At 41.4% G+C, this 21,177-nt stretch overlaps 2 long non-coding RNA genes across 5 annotated transcripts in view; one reads left to right on the top strand and one right to left on the bottom strand.

Moving 5' to 3' along the window:
- The window catches only part of LOC120370472, an 83,677-nt gene that overhangs the window by 11,210 nt on the left and 51,290 nt on the right, over nt 1–21,177 (bottom strand). The window contains exon 5 of the long non-coding RNA XR_005583760.1: nt 1,078–1,417. This is a non-coding gene — a long non-coding RNA (uncharacterized LOC120370472). The remainder of the gene's footprint in view (nt 1–1,077; nt 1,418–21,177) is intronic.
- The window catches only part of LOC120370471, a 33,977-nt gene that overhangs the window by 4,628 nt on the left and 8,172 nt on the right, over nt 1–21,177 (top strand). For 2 of the 4 annotated variants that reach the window (XR_005583756.1, XR_005583759.1), the window contains exon 3: nt 37–1,147. This is a non-coding gene — a long non-coding RNA (uncharacterized LOC120370471). Of the gene's footprint in view, nt 1–36; nt 1,148–4,374; nt 4,541–5,033; nt 5,213–9,117; nt 9,224–21,177 lie in introns of those variants that run through there. The other 2 variants (XR_005583758.1, XR_005583757.1) reach the window with 2 other exon arrangements.

Raw genomic sequence — 21,177 nt, 5'->3', positions numbered from 1 at the left:
CTGATAAATATACACACTGTGTTTTAATCTTTGCAGAGTTCATCTGACCAGGGTAAAAGCTATATTTGATTAGATTCTTTCCCCTGGACCGTAATCAAGATTCCACCATCCACCTCCGAATGGACCACAGCATGCCTCCTCCATCTCCTGATCCTCCAATTTCTGCTTGCTTGTCATCTGATGCCAAGAGTTCTGAATCAGATATTCAGAGAAGACACAAGAGTGTTCAAATACGAGTGATAGACGTGGGTATCAGATACCCGAATGAGTGGCACAAGACTTTTGCTATGCTCCTCTATGCTGGATGCTCTTTGTTATTATCATCTTCCGTCGTCCTTTTTTTCAACAACTGGTCCTCAGCAAAATATGTGATCTCGCCATTCCCAGATCTAATTTCCACATATATTGGACATGCTGACTGGGCTTTTAAAGCCTCTGAAGTCAGCAGCCTCATGCTGTTAATACTGTGGTCCATCCAGTGGTTTTTACTCCGATACAAGTAGGCATTTCATTGACATCAATAGTTGCTGAGCCCTTAAATAGCTATTTAACATTATCAAAGTGCCACCTTAATTAATCAATTAAACCTCCCAATCCCACTGCCATGTATGTAAGGAAGCATCAATCCCTGTTTTACATATGAGGACAGGGAAGGAGACGGAGAGATTACGTGACTTGTGCAAAGCCAGACGGTGTATCAGTGGCAAAGCCAGGATTAGCTCCTTTGGGAGCTAGCCAGAGAAAAGGTGTGGCTAGGGCACCTGAGAGATGCACTAATTCAACATTGCCCTACACAGCCTCCAGCAGCAAGGCACCTATGGAAACACAACTACAATTTAAAGCTACCCGCTCAAGGGAAAACTCTCAGGGAGAGCTCTGGTGCCAATCTTATTTGCCCTTCCTGTCACATACAGCTTCCCTCACTGCTACAGGGCAGCAAACTATACTCCCTTACACCAGCAGGCAGAAAATCAAGCTTGTGATGTCAAAGAAAACCTGTTTTGATTGTAGCAGATTTGCTAACCACCTCCTGAAAATTTTGTTTGCAACCAACTTCTGTAAGAATCCCATACTCACCGTTTAGCTGCTTCTAGACGAGTGTGTTTGTAGCACTGGAGATTGGATCATTTCATAATTTTCCCTCCAGCTGCCTCCAGAATCTGTCACTGAGCAACCGAAACAAGGATGTCATGGAAATGACATAGCCAGTACACAAACCATAAAGTATCATTATTAAATAATGAAAGGACTAATTTCGCGAGAACACATAGTATGCAGCATAATTTTCCTTAGCCCCTGCCATATCTTCCAGGTCAATCATTGGGCGCCATTTCCTGTTCATTATTGGTACCCTGCATTTATACCGGACTTTGACCATATATGTCACAGTTCCGACTGTCCCATCATCTGACATTACCTGTGAAGAAAAAGTAAAGCTTTAGTGGCACAGATTGCAAAAAGTCAGAGCAGTAACCAGATAAGCAGCACAGCATGACAAGATGTTGGGTTCTTCATTCTTGATTAACGTGCATCTTTGTGTGACAGGAAAATGGATGATGAGGGAAGCACATCACACACTTTATTACCAGCCTAAGCTGCAGTCATCATACTCCTGTCCTGATGGGTATGCTGAGCTAGGGGGGCAGCAGCGGAGCAATATAACATGTAGTTGTAGAGCATGTAAAAACAGGATTCCAGGTTTAGTCTTGCAGCATATGTGCCAGGCTTAATAAAAGATGAGTCAGCATTTCTATTCGAAATTGGCCATTTTAATTTAGCTCAAAATAGAGGTGCATGGGGCTGGCACACACATTACTATGGTGTCCTCAGGCCATACCATGCCCATCACATCACTTTACATTTTGTAAAAATGTTTTAAAACATGTTGTTCTTTACTAAATTCTGTGTGATCCTCCAAACATGCAAATCCAGAATGAATGAGCGTACGCACATGTCTCAGCATTTTCATTCTGTCACCGATTTCAAACCATTACGGTATATAAAACGCCTTTAATTAGCCATATTTTACCAATAACTTCAGTGGGGGCTGGAACATGCCCATAATACTAACACCCTCAGGGTAATAGGAGAGTACCATTGGAGCAGAGACCATCTTTTTGTTGTCTGTTTGTGCAGCACCTAGCACAATGGGGTCCTGGTGCATGACTGGGATGCCTAGGCACTATAATCATATGAATAATAACTAATAGTTATCCCTATTTTATAACCTGGAGAAGCAAAGGCATGCAGGATGGAAATTTCAAAAGCACGTAAGTCACTCAGGAGTTAAGTCAGTGACCGTTAGTGATTTTTGAAGCCAGTGGGACTGGCTTTTGAAAATTTTACTCAGAATGAATAAATGAATTGGCCAAGGTCACACGGAAGATCTGTGCTAGAGCTGGGTTTAGAATTTAGGCTTTCCTGGTTCCCCATCAAATGTTCTTTCCACTAAGGCATATTCTTTCCTACATGCCATAGACCCTATATAAACTCCACATACAGTCACACCTTCCTCTCCTGCTGCCTGGCTGAAAAGGACACAGTGAAAACACTACAAAAAGAAAGATTTTGTTTGTTAAGATATTAATAGGGTATATTACTGAAATATATTTTCAAGCAGATTTATTTTAAATCAACTGATCAATGCTGCGAATTTGTCAAGGAATCTAGAACATGATATTCAACAAATCACAGAGCCGCTGTTTTCTGTTTTGTTTTCCCTATTAGCTTGATCAATGTTTCTCAAACAGGGGTCGCCGCTTGTGTAGGGAAAGTCCCTGGCAGGCCTGGCCGGTTTGTTTACCTGCCCCGTCCACAGGTCTGGCCGATCGCGGCTCCCACTGGCCGCAGTTCACCGCTGCAGGCCAATGGGGGCTGCTGGAAGCAGCGGCCAGTAAGTCCCTCAGCCTGCACTGCTTCCAGCAGCTCCCATTGGCCTGGAGCAGTGAACCCTGGCCAGTGGGCGCCGCGATTGGCTGAACCTGCGGATGGAGTAGGTAAACAAACCAGCCCAGCCCACCAGGGGCTTTCCCTACACAAGCAGCGACCCCAGTTTGAGAAACACTGACTTAATCAAATGAGCACTTTTCACAGGCATCCTTAAAACAATGACACTTAGGCAGTGGCATGCCATCAGTGTATGCAAGGAATGCATCGCATGCCCCAGGACTAGTTGTACCTGAAGGACAATTTAGTCTGGTTCTCGCATGTGCAAACAAAATGGTGTCCCCCGTACAGCGTGGGCCTCGCATTCACTGTATGTGCAAAGTCACACTGCATGGAGGACGCCATTTTGCTTGCAAATGTACAATTCCATGCCTGACTAAAAATATCAGGGGTGCCAATGCACTTAGGAAGTTTTTTGTTTTGTTTTGACTAAGACCCGCCCCCATTAAACTCGTTGAGATCCCTTCTTTGATTGCTTTCCTATTACTGCTGCTTACTGTGATGTGCGTGTGTAAAAGGAACATATATATATAACACACACACACACACACACACAAATTCCTTTGTGGTTATCATATAAATGCTTTTATTTCACAAAATCCAGTATATCTTTCAAGCTATTACACAGACTGGGCCAAACTCATACCTGAAGTAAGCCTTCTGATGCCCGGGGATCAAAAAAATCACAACAGTTATAAGTGTAAAAGGCTTATTGGTTCCTCCCACCCATCTCCCTCTGCCAATGCAGAATTGCTCCATCGCACATTTTCTAGTACTTTGTCCAATCTAGTTTTTAAAAGGTCCAAGTGATGGTCCAAAGTCTAGTTCTCTCAGACCACTACTCCATGGGCTAACATCTCACTGTCAAGATTTCCTGATATTCAACCAAAGTTTTCCATTTCTTAATTTCATCCCATTACTCATAATTACATCCCACTAAATTACTCCTAACTGTATCCCACTAAAAAATGTTTACATTCCTGATGCTAAACCTCTTCAAGCATTTGTAGACTGTCCCACCTTAACTGTTACTTAGTCAAGCTAGCCCTATTTAGCTGTTTTAAACTTTCCTCCTCAGTTAGTACTTCTGAATATTTTATGCCCACTAATTAGTCAATATTTTTCTGATAATACCCAGAACTGAACACAGCTACACCTAGAATACTGATGATTAATTTTCTACTTTATATAATTATGTGTGGTGCTATTAAAATGTTACTTCCACTTGTCTGGATAACCAGAATAGCCTTCTAGTGACTCGACCACTCACAGGCAATGTGATGGTTCCAAAATCATGGACAAAATCCTTGTAGCACACACATCAATGTAAATGATAAACTAGAAGACAGTAGACAGACACTGTAGACATAATATTTGATATTGATTCCTGTATTATAGCAAACCCCGGAGATTTACTTCTTGTTTCAGATTCCCCTGGAAAGTTTTGGGTCTATCATTTACTGTGCTGGTTCTTGTGTTTCATGGGAGTGGCATCAGTTATGTTCACCACACGACTTTGCTGCTGGATGTCATTGCTGCTTATTTTGTAACTACCAGGGTGTTCTGATGGTACCATACTTTGGATAACAATCAAGTAAGTCACTGCTATGTATACTAATAAATATTGTTACTTACAAGAGGATGAAAAGAAAAATATTAGAAATGAATTAATGGAAAACTCCATTTGTTATAAAGTATGACCGCTTGCTAAAATTAATATTATATTAAAATGCATATCAAAGAAGTTTAAAATGAGTTGACATGTACAATAATATATTTCCAATCATCCAATCATACAGTTCCTTCTTAATAAGGTATTTTATTTCTCAATAGGGTAATGTTTCATTAGATCATATTCAGTGTTAACTGGTTTGTTTCAAGGAGTAACGTGTTGCAATGTGTGCTTGTTGCATGATTCGAGACATTCATTAAACATCAACTAATATATCTAGGATCTAATCCAAAATGCACTGAAGTCAATGGGAATCTTCCAACTGACTTCAGTGGGCTTTGCACCCAGCCCCTAGTGAGCAATATGCAATAGTTCTATTTAATTTCAGGAACTAACAGGTATTTCTTCTCGTTAGTGTCTGAAGATCCCATCTCCTCACAACTACCTTTCCAAGGTCTGGGGGTTCAGGATCTTTGTGTTCTGTGAGGAAAGTGTCATGAGAACCGTTCCACTGTCCTACTCATGGCCAGTTTCCTGCTCAATATATCAAGACTAAAGGCAACAGTAAAAGGATGAGCTAGATTGTATGGAGTCTTATGCCAAAACTGATTTTGTAAGAACGTAAGACATGGACATAGCATTGTTAAAAGGGTATATTTCCATATTGCCTATTTAATTTTAATTGCAAAAAAAAAAATTCCACTTGCTTGAACCATTTTCCATGTGATTTCCAGGATTTCTGGCTGGATTCCTTTACAAAGAGGATATAGTTCTTCTTTTAGGAGTTGTATTACAATTCTCCTTGTGTGTCATGTTCTGCCCATAACACCATATGTTTCCTCACAGCAGAAAAACAAATGGACATATCCGCTTAGGAATAAGATCAGGATTCTGCCAAAGCCATATTCAAAGCTATTCTTCCTACACATGTCCAACTTGAGACTGGATTCAGACGATATTCCATGCAATTGTATCCACTTATGCCATGTCTGAACTTGTTGCTCAGTGTCAAAGCAGCTGCTTCAGCAATCATAGCTACTAGTTGTAAAGAGAGGGAGCAATAGCTCAGAGCAGCAGTGCAGACTCACAGAAGGAAGAAAATATGAATAGTGTAGTGACTGTGTAGGCAAATGCAGCAGCCATGCAATGACAGCATAGTCTTGAGTTTCCTGATGGCCAGGACACAGCTTATGACAAAGTCCTATGTAACGGATTAAACCAATGGACTGCTGTAAAAGTGTAATAAGGTTTTATAGAAATTACTCTAAACCCCTAAAGGATTTAATGATATTCTGTTCTGAACTGTCCTCTAGAAATTCTATATCAGGGAAATAATTCTCTATTCAATTCTGTCATGGTTCAAAAACTTATGGATGTTATAGTTTTCTATTAAATTCTACAATTCCTCCCATGCTGGGATGTCAAAGACACAGTCTGGACCTTTGAACTGTATATCAGCACGTGGCCAAGGCCCTGGATGCTTTTCTTCATTGGACATAAACCTTTAATCTTAAAGGCTCAATAACAATTCTCCCTGCTCACTGTGAGTTATATTCACCAATATGCAGAGAGTCAGCACAAGGCCTGAGCATCACCTAAGTCTCTCTTAAAGCCTCAAAATAAGGGTTGTGCTCTGGGCTTCTGCACAGGGAAGAATTTCACCCTGACAAAGTAACACCAATTGCTAAAGCGAAACATTCAGCTGATCTCATAGATCAGTAACAGAGCTGAGCGACTATGGCAAAAAATTCAGGACTATTCATTTGCATCTTTAAACAAATTTGCTTCGGCTGGGAATCACAGCCTTTCGCATTTGCTTTCTGCAAATATTCTGGGCTGGAGTTTTCAAAGGAATCTAAGGGAGTTGGTTAGGCACCCAAATCCCATTAAACTCTCCATAGAATTTGGGTGCCTAATTGCATTAGGCCCCTTTGAAATTACCTGTCTTAATGAACAAATTCGCTAGTAGGAATATTGGCTGAAACAGGAAATATTTCAGAATATTAGTGACAAGCAAATTTTGGTCTCATCATCCTGAATATTAACACTGGAATCTTGTTCCTGAGAGTTAGGGTCATCCAATCAGAAAAGAGAAATATACCATGTGACCTAGGATGTTCAATGGAAACAGGTAAAATTTTCGATCTCAGACTGTTGCAATGAACTGCTCACAGATGAGCTAACAAGTAGGAATTAGCCACAGAAAAGATTTACTGAATAGTTCTGAATATTTAACACGTTCAAGAAAATCAGTAGGGGCTGAACTGTGGCCCTGGCTACACCCCGGCACCGGGCATAGGGGCATGCAAGGCATCCATTATGCTCCTACAACAGCTACTCACATCAACAGTGAGAGGGGACACAGGCTCTGAAACTTTAGGTCTCCCCACCCATCCACCCACCCACCCACAAAATGCTCCACAGCTATGTCGCCACCATAACAACGAGCATCCATGGCACCAGCTATAGACCCTGAACAGCATAGCATGCACCTTCTCTGGACCAACAGGAAGACTGACGCCCTCGAGTCCAAGTCTTCCTCTTGGGCTGCTCCTGGGGCAACACAGCAATAGCTCATGGCAAAGCCGTAACTGACTCCTGTGACTAGAAAAACTGGAAACAGCAAAAAGGGTGAAAATTCACTGCAGAAAGTATTCATTGCAAACTGTCAACCCAAGTCTAATCAAAGCCTTGACCAACACTGACTCAGTCGAGATTGCCTTCAATCTGATAGGAAAAAAATCAGAGGAGATATAGCGGGTCTTGGAAATGATTCGTTCATTCAGCAAATCATTCTACGAAATGCTGTGGGGAATAGAATATTATAGGGAAATTACAAGATAGAGATTCACACCATTTTGTCACATCAACAGACATACATTAGTCTATGGGATTTTTCAGAGGAATGAGATGACCAAAAAAAACCAAACCCAGATGACCAACGCTTTTGAATGTCAAGCAGCCTGTTTTTGGTTTATTTTCCCTTCAAGATGCTCACCATACTTTAGGAGAAGCTCTCTCAAAACAGGATAAGGAAGAACTTTTGACTGATTTTTGTTATATGGACTTTCAAAAAACACTCTATTAGAAGACGTTCTCATTTGTTATTTCATTCTCCATCCTAATTAGTTCTATAAGAAACCCTTATGCACAACATTTTTATATAGCACGTGAGTGATGGGTTAAATTCTGCCACCTTTGCTCCCGTGAGTAGTACCTAAACTCCACAAGCTGTCCTATAGAAATCAAGGCAACAGTATCCCTCAGTGTGTGTAAGGATGGAAGAATCTGGCCTTATATTAGAAATCCTTGTAAAGTTATAAAACCCTCAGACAAAAACAATCTTCTCTCTAAATTGTTGCCTTTCAGAAACTATATATACTTTTTCCCCATATTCGTCAGATCATTTTGATTGTGTAGCAGATTTATTGCCCGTGTTAAATTTTACAAACAAAATATGAGAAAATCTTGTAGGCATGAAGATTTGAATCAAGTATTTCTTGGTGGGGGGGAGGAGCATTTCTTCTTTTGGAAGAAACTGTTTGCCTCTGTGGCCAAAGCAATGATGTCAGAGGGTGGTAAAATGTTTTCTCATCATACATATTTCTTGATGTTTTGTAATTTACCATCCCTCTGTGTTTCTGATCTTAACAATGGTTTATCACTTGTAGTTGAGTCCTTGGCCCAACATAGCTTAATAATGTTAAACTAGGCATTAGGCGTGAAGAAAGAGCCTGATTGGCTGATGAAAGTTCCAACTGTATGAGGAACAAGCATAACTGCATGCTGCAAGGTAGGTCTCAGTTACCAAAACAATCACTGTATACAAGTAAATCATGCTTAATATGCTTCCAAAAGTAAACTCATACTAGACTAGATGTCCTCATTGCCCAGGTGTCTGAAGGTTCTTGGCTTTCAACTTCAGCACCCACTCATCCGCATGTTTATTGCTTGTTCACAATACGCCTTTTACCATACGATCAGGATAGCAGGAACATCATGTTAGCATTAAACTGAGTCTTCCCAGTACAACATATTGCTTTGGACACAAAGGTTTTTTAAAACAAAACCAAGTATGGTATACATAAAATGTTTTGTCCTTATGGATCTCAGCTGTCAAATCTGTTCTTTCAGTAACTGTTCTTTCTTTTTGTTTGCACACTGCAAAATTTTCCCCAGATTTTCTATTTTATACGAAAGACGAACAAAAAATAGGTGAATAAAAAAGGCTAGTAAAAGACTGATGCATATGAATCTATTAATTTTATATATGAGTTCTCACTGTGCAATGTGTGTGTTTCTAGCTTTCGGAGAAGTGTGCCATGATTCTGTGGTAATAATATGTCAACTGAAACCAAGCCAAACCCCCTGAACTTCCTTTCATAAATGATATAAAAACAGATTCTAGAGAGCACCTGTGTAAAATATTATACTTCTTTGGAACATTTTCATGCATTTATTTTGTCATGGGGGGTGGTTAAATAATTTAAACTCCACAGATGGATACAGCACACTGGTTCTTACTTCAGTCAGAAGAATAGGAAACTTGGAGGCAGATGTCAGAGTAGATCTTCAATTAATCTTTCAGACATGTCAACAGTCCTGGTAAGTGGCTTTTTTCCCATGCAATACATAATGCTTATGATGTTATGCCTAAAAAATTGTCCGTTGCAAAAGACTGACCAGAGCCTACACATATTGTTAGGGGACATCGAACTGTTGGTTAGGAAAAATGAGCTGCTGGGGGTGCTGTGTGGGAGGAGATTTAAAAACAAGGTCCTTGTGGTCAGTAAAGTCCTCAAGACCCTTTTCAGAAGAGTTAACCACAGTATCCTGGCCAATGGGGTAATTACATTCTGGCTTCAAATTCCCTGTGCAGTGTCAACAGAAGTAATCTTCACTTCCGGTTCTAAAATGCCACATACCCACGCTGTGCACTGTTAAATAGTTGCCCTACTTCATCCTACACTTCAGTGGTGACTGAAGTCACTTGTGCATTTCAGCTGGATACATATGTGAGCTCTTTGGGCTTCTCTGTGGTGAAAAGCTCTATGTACAAGTAATAGCAATAGAAAGTAATGAGGAGCTGCTTAATATATTTCAAGTTATTTAATATAAACACTGTGCTCCAAACTCAACCCTGGCTTTCACCCAGGCAACCTCAGACTAGAATTTGGCCTCAAAGAACAAAGCTCTTAGTGCAGATTAATACTTTTCTAGTGTTCTGTGTATACGTGCTTTTTCCTTCAACCCTTTTAGCATTAAGAGCCCTCACTATGTAGCTAAGATTCTACTTCTTAATAATCAGAACATGTTATATATTTTAATCCCCATTGCACAGAATGTAGGTCTATTAAATAGTTACTTTCTTTTTTTTTAAAGCACATCAATAAAAGGAAAATGAAAGGTAAATTCTACCTTTGAAGCTGAGATTTCTGTGCCATCAATGTTGTTAAGAAACACATTCCTCTCAAACACCATGGCAACGTAGTGAAAATGCCCTCCTTATTTCACAAGGACTATGTGCTTGTTCTCTTCTGTCTCCATCTGATTGACTGCACATTACATATTTTCCCAGCATGATATGGCCTTCCTCTACTATGAGATAAGTAGACATATAAGGTGAAATCCTGACCCTGTTAAAGTCAATGGAAGTTTTGCCATTGATTTCAGTAAGCCAAGATTTCAACCATATACTTCAAAACCTATGCTGTTCCAGAATGATGGAAGGTTAATTAGGGCTAAAATGTTCACTTAGATACTCTCACACACACCTGCCATTGAAGTTAATGGGAGCCCCATGCATGTATCTGAGGAAAGATTTTGGCATTAAGTGTTTTGAAAAGTTCTTAGGACCAGCTTATATTTTACTGAGCCAAGTCTTGGCCCCATGGAAATCAATTGCAAAACTCTCATCTCAAAGGTGTGGTTTGGTTGGGTTTTTTTGCAGAATCTTAGAATTCTTTATTTTTCTCCAGTGGAATCTTATAAAGTTTTTCAGAATGTTAACATCACAAAACTTGCAAATGAAGTTTTAAGACTTGCACATTTAAGTGAATATTACTACCAGCATATTATGTATGCTCATGCATTTATTAGTACTTATTTATTCAAATTTATTAAAAAAATAGCAACAAGTGCTCTTCCTCTGCCATGGGCACCCATTCCACAAATCCAAACACATAACATAGTATAAAGGATTGGCCACGGGTAAGACTTTTCACCAGGGGACACCACCCACAGCTGAGGTCAAATTTTCAATAGAAAATGGTGCCACAAAGGCACCAAAATCACTGGCCTAAACCTGGGGCTGGCCCTGAACCCTTTTGGAAATCTAGCGCTAAATATCTACCAGTTCCCTCTGCCCTGACCTTCATCCTCAGTAGCTCAGGTAAATAGATGGATTTTTCACTGCGCCTTGAAGGTTAACTAATTAGGGCTCTGGGGGGCCAAGCTGGACAGAATGCAAGTTCCAAACGCCAGGTGAATATAGGAGCTTCCCCAATTAGAAACAGAAATAAAATAAATCAAAAAACGAGGTGTAGCAACAAACAAAACATCCCCCCCAGACACCAGAAAAAAAAAGTTAGATGTTAAATGGGAATGTTAAAGTTTTTGGATGAGCAAGTCTTGAGGATATGACTATAGAGTATTTGCGTGGGGTGTATGTGTACGTACATATATACATAGAGAGAAGAATAGGACTGGTGGGTGGATAGGGAGGATGTATATGAACATCTAGAATAATTTCTCTTTTCTAAAGTAAGTTTCAAATGGAATTAAGTCAGCCACGGCACTAATTAGTCAGTGGCAGCAAAGCGCTCTAGAGGAAACATAGGAGATGCGTTGTGACTGATTTCTCATTAGATAAACCCCCAGCCTGTCCACTGAAAATAAAAACAGTCAGTGCCCTGTTTGTTCCAGTCCTATTTCTCTGGTGATCTTTCACACACTGCAATGCAGAAAAACGGTCTCAAAGAGGCAATTTGTTTTCCATTTCGCTATGCTTCATTACTTCTGAGCTCCTGACAGGGCTACTGAAAAAAAAATCAGTTAGCTCAATTGGTCCGAAAGTGGTTTGGTTTTTCCCTTCTTTGTGAAGAGTTACACTCTAGTTTTTCAGATGTGGTTACCTTTGCTTTTCTGAGAATGGTCCCTTGTTTGCTTTCTCTCTCCTGTTTACAGAGCATTAGGTTACTGGGGGGTAGATTGATATAGTACAGTATATTTATAATAAAAATAGAAACCTGGGAAACTAGAGAAAGTGGTCATTGCATTCTTATTACCACAGTGCTCAACATATGGCTCAGGTGGATTTAAGTGGCATCTAGGCCTCAAGCTGGCCCTCTGCAGGGGGATACATTTCACTGTGGGTGAGGTATCAGGAGCCCCAATCCTGCAAATGACTAGCAGGCACATCCCTCATTGCAGGCAAGGGAGAGTTGTGCACCAGGAGGCTTTGTAGGAGCAGACTCCGCACTTGTATTCTTGACAGAGTCAGCATGGCAACGTGAAAATCTGCTTTTTCCTGCAAGATGCTGAGCCCCTCCTTGACAGACTGATTACCTGCCCCTGCCATTCAGATGCTCAGATACTTTGGTGATGGGAGCTATATAAGTACTTTAACAGAGTACAGCCAAGAGGCCAGAAGCTGCATTATATTTTCTGTATAGCCCCTTCTGCATTGAGAACTCACACAAGCCAGTGCGCACACATACACACGCATGGCAGTTGTGCAGGTCAGAGGAGTAGTTGAGAGTGAAAACAGAATATAGGGAGCAGTAACTCCACTGCACAGCACCTGCAGAAGATTCTCTTCCACCAGAAGAGGGCTCCATGTGTCAGTAGAAGGCATGCCAGGGCAGAAGGCTGTGGAGCCCTCCTCTGGCATGATCCTTTGGAGACTGCAGAGAGCTGCTCAGGAATTGATGCTGCGTCAAGCACAATTAACCATTCCTCAGAGACTCCACCCTTACCTCTCGGCCTTAGTGCTAATGGCTCCCCATTATGTTAGCACCAGAGCACCTTGAAAACAGTTTAGTTGCTGGTTTGGGTGTGACTGAGGGACAGATAAATCGAAGAGATGAAGGTTTACATTTGCAACATAATGGCTGTTCATGATGGTTCTGGGGATGCTCAGGCTATGAGCTACTAGTGACGGGCAAACAAAGAAAACTTAAAGCTATAAATTGGAAGAAAATGTCTAAAAGTTGCAATATTATGTTAAGTGGGTGGGACCTGTGTTGCTGAAAATCATTTCTGGGAAGTTCACAAAACCCAGATACATTGCCGCAAACCTTGGACTGCTCGTTATCCCTTCGTGGCTTTGGAGTGAGAAAACTATTGCTCTGAATAATGGATCTATTAGTCATTTTCCTGTCTGGGAAACAAACCCTTTAAAGGTGAGACATCTCCACATGTTGCCTCCATTTCTTGCGTGGGGAGCGTGTGAGAACAGATCAACCGCCCCAGTGGGAAATCACCTTACAAACTGCTAAAGGATGTTGAAGGCCTGGGAAAGGCACAGGAGGCAGAGGGGTTGGATCCAGTATAAATGCAGCTTATTTGGAGGTTTTTAATATTAAACAGGAAAAGCTGCTCATTGGGCAGGAAGATGGAATGTTCCCTACCAGAGGGAATGGCAAAGTGATCTAATCACCAAGCTGGGATAACCCAGATATCTGGGGTTAACTCACTTTCATCTTTCCAAAAAATATAATTTAGGGCTGATGTCTTTTTACTCAGATCAGTCTATGTCGCCTTTGCATTGCTGCTTCCTTACTGCAGCACAGGGAAATCCTATTGGATAGAGCTCCAGGTGCAAACCAATTTTCAGCACTTGTAACAAATAAAACTCAGTAACTGTCCAGCACTGATAGATGAGGAAACAGAGTGATCACTGGGAAAAACGCAATAAGATGATAATACAGCAGCTGACCCTGAAGACCAATAGTAAGATGCCACTATGTGGTGGCAGTGCCGAGAGATATACATCTATCCACCCCTCCTTGTAGGCCCAAAAGAGAAGCAGACCTAGAACAGACGGACCATCACAAAGCTAAAATGTTGTTCAGAAAATGTTTTGCATTTCTTGTTTGTTATATAAGACAGGAGTGTTAGACTAATAGATTTTAAGGCTATAACAGACTTTTATGTTCATCTAATCTAACCTATTGTGGGAACACAGGCCACAGAACTTCATCCAGTAATTCCTGCATCAAAACCATAATTTCAGATTAAACAACATTTGTTTCCTTGTGACAGGACAGATGATTTTATAAGCCAGGGTGCCATATGTAACAGGTAAGTATTCCAACAGCACACCAGAGGTGTGTGCATAAAAGCTATTACTGTGGAGCTGTTTGAATCTAAATACTTTCCCTGGACTGTTTTCACAGTTTACAACCCTTTAAAGCTCAGGCATCTTGTAATAGCTATGTTTCAAGCTTGGAAGTACCACTCTTCACGTGAAGGTTTTGGCATCACTTTAACTGTCCATTAACTAATGCTGAATTACAGTGAAGTTCTCTTGCAAAAAGATATTTACTTAAAAATCCACAGAATTTATTAGCATTTATGCTACTAACTCAGAGATTGGGCACACAAATGGTTATGTTGGTTTGTTTGCTGCACAAAGGTTTCTAATATATGTTTTCCCATAATTATTTTATTAGCGCCGTTTAAGAAAGAGACAAGTCAGGCTATCTATCGGCTTTCCTGAACTCAGAGTTGTGTTAGAACTGAATTCTAATGATATATTTCCTTGCGGGCATCAGGAAATGTTGTGAATCAAAAGACAACAGATCTTATTATAGAACAAAAGACAAATCTAAATGCTGCACTACAAAAAATCCAAGTTTTCAACAAATTGGCAGCAGAGACGGGATTTTCCATTGGCATCTAGTAGTCTTTGTCATGACAGATCAAATAACGATGGATAAAAATAAAAGCCGATTTACATTTGGCTGGCTGTCTTGTTACCCTCGTTCTTTTATCTAAACACCAGCTAAACATGAGAAAGAGCTTAGCTTGAAAGAAAACTACAATACCCAGATTCCTAAATAATCCATATGCATGATGTGACCTGCTGTTTATACCCTTTTGAAGCTGCAGATTACAGTTGTGCTAGCTCTCAGCTTGCCATGGTGAAACACTGAGCATCACTGAAGTGATGAATCATAATTACTATACAGCAGACAGCAAATCCACGTTTCTGGTGATTTCTGTTCTTCTGAACAAAGCTGTAGCATTGAGGGAAGGAAGGGGGCTGTCAAATTGACAGAACACCTACAGAATCAGTTAAAAGATGGACAAAAATGGATGTAAGATGTACTTTCGCCAGGAGAGGAAGGTGAAAAAGTTACAGCAATACTGATAAACAGGACTAAGAATTAATGTGAGATAAATATCTGCAATTAAGTCTCAATTCAACACCCACTTCTGTCAGTGAAAAGACTCCCACTGACTTCAATGCATTCGGAGTCATAATTCGGCAACACTACACATCAGTGCAAAATGCAGCACATCTTTGGAAATTCTGATGATATGCGCAAAGTTAGGGCCTTTCATCCCACTTCTTTTGATGTCCCTGGCAAAACTCTCATTAAACTCCAATAGGGCAAGATAGAGCCATTAATAAAATTGCAAAAAAATCACACCAGTTTAGCATCACCAGAATTATGGCAAATATTCATATGGAGTAGAATAAATGTGCATTCCAGTAAGATGATTAGAATGTAAAAGAAATGGCAAATGATGCAAATATAAATCATACGATCCAAGGCCTCCAGAAGTAAAACTGATCTCATCTACAGCTGTGTGAAATCTGGAGCAGGAGGGAGAATCTGCCAAACATCCATTATTTTAAATTTCAGATAATTTTGCAACCACAAAATTATATTATGGGTTTTTTCTGCCTGTTTGCTAACCTTCAAAAAATGGAGTTTTTACATCAAACCATACAAAAATCTGAAATTTTGGATATTTGCATTGCATATCTTCTTTGCTTAAAAATTGGCCAAATTTTACTCAATTTCAGGCTAAATCTCACTTTTTTTATTTGAAAATACCCTATCTGTGAATGGGAAAAAAAAATCAGTGAATTTGGCCAAAGAATGGACAGTTTTCAGTTTCAAAATTAGATGCAAATTTTTGCTAATTTTGAGGGGTTTCAATTTCATTTTACATTTTTTTAATTTATTTATTTATTTGCACAACTCTAATTTTACTCAAACCAATCAGATCTCTAACACAGAATTAGAAGTTTCCTCACTTCTGCCATTAAACACACACACACACACACACACAAAATGAAAAACTGTTAAAAGTTTAGAACAACAGAAGTGCCAACATTTCTGTTAAATTGTTTTTAATCCTGGGTATTTCCAGTATGGCCAAAACAGAGGCAGTGCTTGAAAACTTGCAAGACAGCTGATCTTCTAAGATCTGCAGCCTGGTTTTCAGACCAAAGACATTTGAGCTTTTGGAAGCATGTCTACCTTTAGATGATGGACAAATTATTTTGAAATGGATTGTATCCATAAACGGGGGGACATAACGATTCCACTTACTCATAGAAGCTCCCTCTAGAGGGGAAAGAGAGAGACCAAAAGAAAAACACATTTATGGAGATGAAACCATGCTAGTAGCAAAGGAAGTCCACATCAGAAACATCTAATCTGAATTGATTTTGTGGCTCCCTCTTGACTGCACTAGCATTTTTTCCCCACACCATTAACTGGAGCCCAAATATGCCCGTTGTCATATGCAGCCACCCACACACCATCTTAACAAAAATGAATAAAGCAAGGAAATTCTACTGAAAATCAGCCTACATCACTTTGTATTTTAAAGCTGTTTTCTTTTTTTGTTAGAGTATTTCTGTTGTGTTCTCCTTTTAAAAAAACAAAAAAAAAAACAAAGGTACACCACAAGGTTGTTGAAGTCTGAGAACTAAGAAGCAATGTAAGACATATGGACTCCAAAGAAGTGGGTTTCTTGGCAACATAACACTTCTCAGAATTCCTTCCCCTGCTCATGTAGCAGTTTTTCAGCAGTTCAGAGACATCAAACGGTTGAACTGATTGCGAAGAGAAATACCTGACTACGGAATACTCTGCATGTCTGTATAATCTTTCATCTGAGGATCTCAAAACAGTTTTTAAAAATTAGTTAAGGCGAGGGACAGAGGGATAGCTCAGTGGTTTGCGCACTGGCCTGCTAAACCCAGGGCTGTGAGTTCAATCCTTGAGGAGGCCATTTAGGGATCAGGGCCAAAAGTCTGTCTGGGGATTGGTCCTACTTTGAGCAGGGGGTTGGACTAGATGACCTCCTGAGGTCCCATCTAACCCTGATATTCTATGATCCTCCTAACACCCTTGAGAAAAATATTATACCCATTTACTGATGGGTAAACTTAGGCACAGAAGGCCAAATTCTGTTCTCACACACTGCTATAAATCCAGAGGAACTCCACTGAAGTAAATGGAGTAACTGATTTTACACCAGTGTAACTACAAGCAGCACTCAAGTGACTTACCTCAGGTCACATCAAACGTCAGTGTCAGGTAAAGGAGCCCTGCCTCCCAGCTCCCTACTCTAGTGCGGAGATCACTAACTATTGGCTTTCTGGGCACCATGAGGGCCACATAAGGACTAGAACATTGGCTGGAGGGCTGCATCACTGAAACCTTTTCATACGTTACAAAAGTGTAGTCAAAAATGAAGAAAATGAAGAGTAATATAGTATGCTATTAAGTCAATGTATTAACTTTTAAAAAACTGTCACGCGAAGAGGGCTTTTAATAAAATATAAACACTCAGTAATGTACCTCACTCAAATGACAAAACACACATTTACTTTTAGAATTACTTCAGTTAAAGCCCCCCAGCCCCGCCTCCACTCCACCCCTTCCATGAGGCCCCGCCCCTACTCTGCCTCTTCCCACCCCTTCCCCAAAGTTCCCACCCCAACTCTGCCCCCTCCCTGCCCCTATTCAAACCCCTTCCCCAAATCCCTGCTCTGGCCCCACCTTTTCTCCACCTCCTCCCCTGAGCACGCCACATCCCCAGTCCTCCCGCCTCCTTCCTGGAAAGTCCTAAGTGCCGCCTAACAACTGTTTGGTGGCGGGAAGCGCTGGGAGGTAGGCAGAGGAGCGGGGAGGCTGTGCGCTCGGGGTGGGCAGGGGAGCTTGGCTGCTGGTGGAGTCGGTGCCTATGGTTGGCCCCTGCGGGCCATGTGTTTGAGACCCCTGCTTTAGCTCGAGCTTTAAAGGGTCTTATTTTCCATGCTGAGGCGCCTTGTTTCAATCTCTTCTGATAACCCATGGTGGAGGGTGGTTACATGCACACAACCGGTACTTCCCCCAAAAAATACGGAGTCTCTGCCCAACTCTCAGCAAAAATGCAACAACAAAGGTCTCCTATTACCACCACCTAATGGGCCAAATTCATTCCTGGTGTAGTTCTACATTCTTCTTTAGCAAAGAGCAACTATATACTTGCAGTCAAAATGACTTATTTTTAACATTAAAACATCAGAAAAAGAATAAAAAGTATAGACTCCAGGACAGCTCACACATTGCGTAAGCACCTTCTTGTAACAGTTTGCACCAAAAAAAAATGGCTGCCAGTCTCCTGTGAACCACAGATCTTTAGACATGTCAAGGTGTATGGAAACACTATTATAACTGGTATAAAGCTACATACACGACTCCACACTACAAAGTATTATCAGAAATCATTAAAACCAAATTGCAATGGTCAGATAAATGAACAAAGTTCAATTCGGGATACTCACTCTTGATTAATAGTTTCCTCACATAGAACTTGCCCAGGGTAAGCAAGGTACTGAGGCCCAGGTCTACAAAGGTATTTAGGCACCTTTGATTTCAATGAGCCATGAAAGCACTGAGCACCTTGCAGGATCAAGGCCTGTTTGCAATTCACAACATTCAGTCATTCACAAGAGGTCTCCCAGTCTTTAGTGTGAATTAACAGTCTGTGCTTGGTATTAATTATTGGCATTGCAGAGGGCCTGAAGGTTCTCATCAGAATCAGACCCTAAGTACGCCAGACGCTGAATAAACTCTTAGGAAGATGTAGTCTCTACCCAAAGAGTTCAAGTGCAAAGGTGTCTTTGTGGATAGTAGTGCTCTGAGATTACAATGACCAACACTGGTTTGGCATAACTTGAGCACTTTATTACTGTAATCTGCTCTACACAGACAATAATTCTTTTTCTGGGCATATAGCTTTCATTTATGGAAATATAAAATCATTTAAATATTGCATCATGGAAACAGCTTGGTTCTCAACCCTGGCTGCATTTATTCCGCTCCAAAGCAGATGTGCAATGTGAGATGACAAAGCAGAGACAAGGGACCACCAAACAAATGTTTCTACAAGTACAGCATTTATGTTAGTTTCATTAAAATAATTGACTGAATCCTGTCAGTGACAGCTATAAACTAACTGATTTCCATGTTTTCCCAGCTTTCTGGCATGGGAATATGTTATCGTAAAACATATGTAGACATTTCAGACTAATTAAAAGGATTTTATCTGGTTGAAATAATATTTTTAAAAGGCATTGCTTTGCCTGTGTGTTCTAATAGCAGTTTAGATTATTAAAACTGACAAATTTCTAAAATCGAATTTATATTTCACTGTTTATGCTTTTTGTTTATTTTTGCATTTCTCACAGTATAGTCAAGTTCATATTAGTTTACAGTCAGTCTCTAGCCAAGTTCATTTTCAGGTTCTCTAGCGTCTACGCATGGGGCAGGATGGGGCAGTAGTTAGGACACTAGCTTAGGACTTGAGAGCATGTCTACCCAGGATAAAACCCTCACAGCTTGGCAACAACTGGCCCAAGTCAGCTGACCCAGGCTAACGGGGCTCTGGCTGCAAGGTTAGAAATTGCTGTATAGATCAGAGGTTTTCAAACTGTGAGTCGGGGCCCCCTAGTAGGGCATGGAGGAATGTTCAGGGGGGCAAGTAGCGACACCAGCAGAGCCCAAGACAGCCCCCACAAGGGCCAGAGAAGGAGCGCCACCTCCACCCCCTGACTCACCTCAGCGAGCCACCCAGCTTGTGGATCAATGTCAACATCAGCCATGGCCGTGCTGATTTCTGCTCCCAGCAGCCTCTGCACCCAGCGCTGGCTCCACCCCAGAGACCATCGCATGTGCCCATTTATGGGTGGGCGGGTGAAGCTTCCCTCGCGGGGAGGGGGGTGGAGGAGAGGAGGGACACAGGGAGCCAGCGGGGGGCGGGGGGGGCTCGTGGGTGGGAGAAGGAGAGGAGGGATGCAGTGAGCTGGTGGGGGATCTCACAGGGGAAAGGGGTGGAGGAGAGGAGGGATGCAGGGTGGGGCAGGCTTAATGCGGGAGGGGGATGGAGGAGAGGAGGGACTCGCCAGGCAGCGGTAGGGGAGTCTCGGGGCCAGGACAGAGCAGGGAGGGGAAGAAGCAGAGCACAGGCAGGCCCAGGTGTCCAGCGACAGGTCAGTGGCGGCTGCGCCAGGTGAGACTTAGCCTCCCTGGCCTATTATACCTGCTGTCCATGAGCCTGTTGCTGAGGAAGCCTTGGCTGTGCCCTTGATAAGTATCTGCTCTTTGAAACTGACAGGTGTAGGTAATTTAACTAAAGTTGTGTGAAGGTCTATGTTAGGTTTATGAGTGGGCGATCAAGCATACTTTTGCATGTGGCTAATTTTGTCTGGGTTGGGGCGCAACCGAAAATTGTAACTCAAAGAGGAGGCTCAGCTCAGAAGGTTTGCAAACCACTGGAGTAGATGTTCAGGCTTGGGCTGGAGTCCAATCTCTGGGGCCCTCCATCCTCGCAGGGTGCCAGAAGTCAGGCTCCAGCCTGAGCCTGAACATCCACACAACAATTTTTCAGCCCTGGAGCCCAAGCCCCACAAGACCGAGTCAGCTGACCCAGACCAGCCATGGGGTTTTTGTCCCCATGTCTACATACCCCAAGAGACCTAAATTCAATTCATTGCTCAGCCATAGACTTCAGGTGTGACAAAAGAAGTTAGGCACCTAAATACCTTTCTGGGTCTGGGCCTTAACCTCTCTGTGCCTCACTTCCCCAGCTGTTAAATGAGGACAATAGTACTTTCCTACCTAATCAGGTACTGTGAGGTATAATACATTAAAGATTGTGATGTGCTCAGATACTGATGATGATGAGGGCCAGATAAGTAACTAAAAAAGAAAGTGTGTTTGGGTTGCTGCTACCAACGTCATACGAAACTAAAATATGTGAGAGAAAGAAGCTACTTTTAAACCCTTATGTATTCCACTAACACGACCATGTACGTGCTGTTACAAAACAAAGTACATGAATTGTACCTTGTCACTACAGTGAAACGGCAGTTATTATATAGAATTTTGTGGTAAGTCATATAAAAAAAAGTGTAAAGATAGTGTATTCTCTGTACTGGAATATGAACTCAAACATTTGGCTCTGAATCCAAAACATTAAAGTTGTTTGAAATTAGGGAGATCTAATTCCTTGACCCTTAGAGAGATCTGAAGTCCTAACAACAA

The sequence above is a fragment of the Mauremys reevesii genome, linkage group 8 (assembly GCF_016161935.1).
Source record: "Mauremys reevesii isolate NIE-2019 linkage group 8, ASM1616193v1, whole genome shotgun sequence".
Lineage (NCBI taxonomy): Eukaryota > Metazoa > Chordata > Testudines > Geoemydidae > Mauremys > Mauremys reevesii.
Note: the sequence above shows the minus strand (reverse complement) of the source record. Positions and strands in the feature narration are given on the sequence as shown.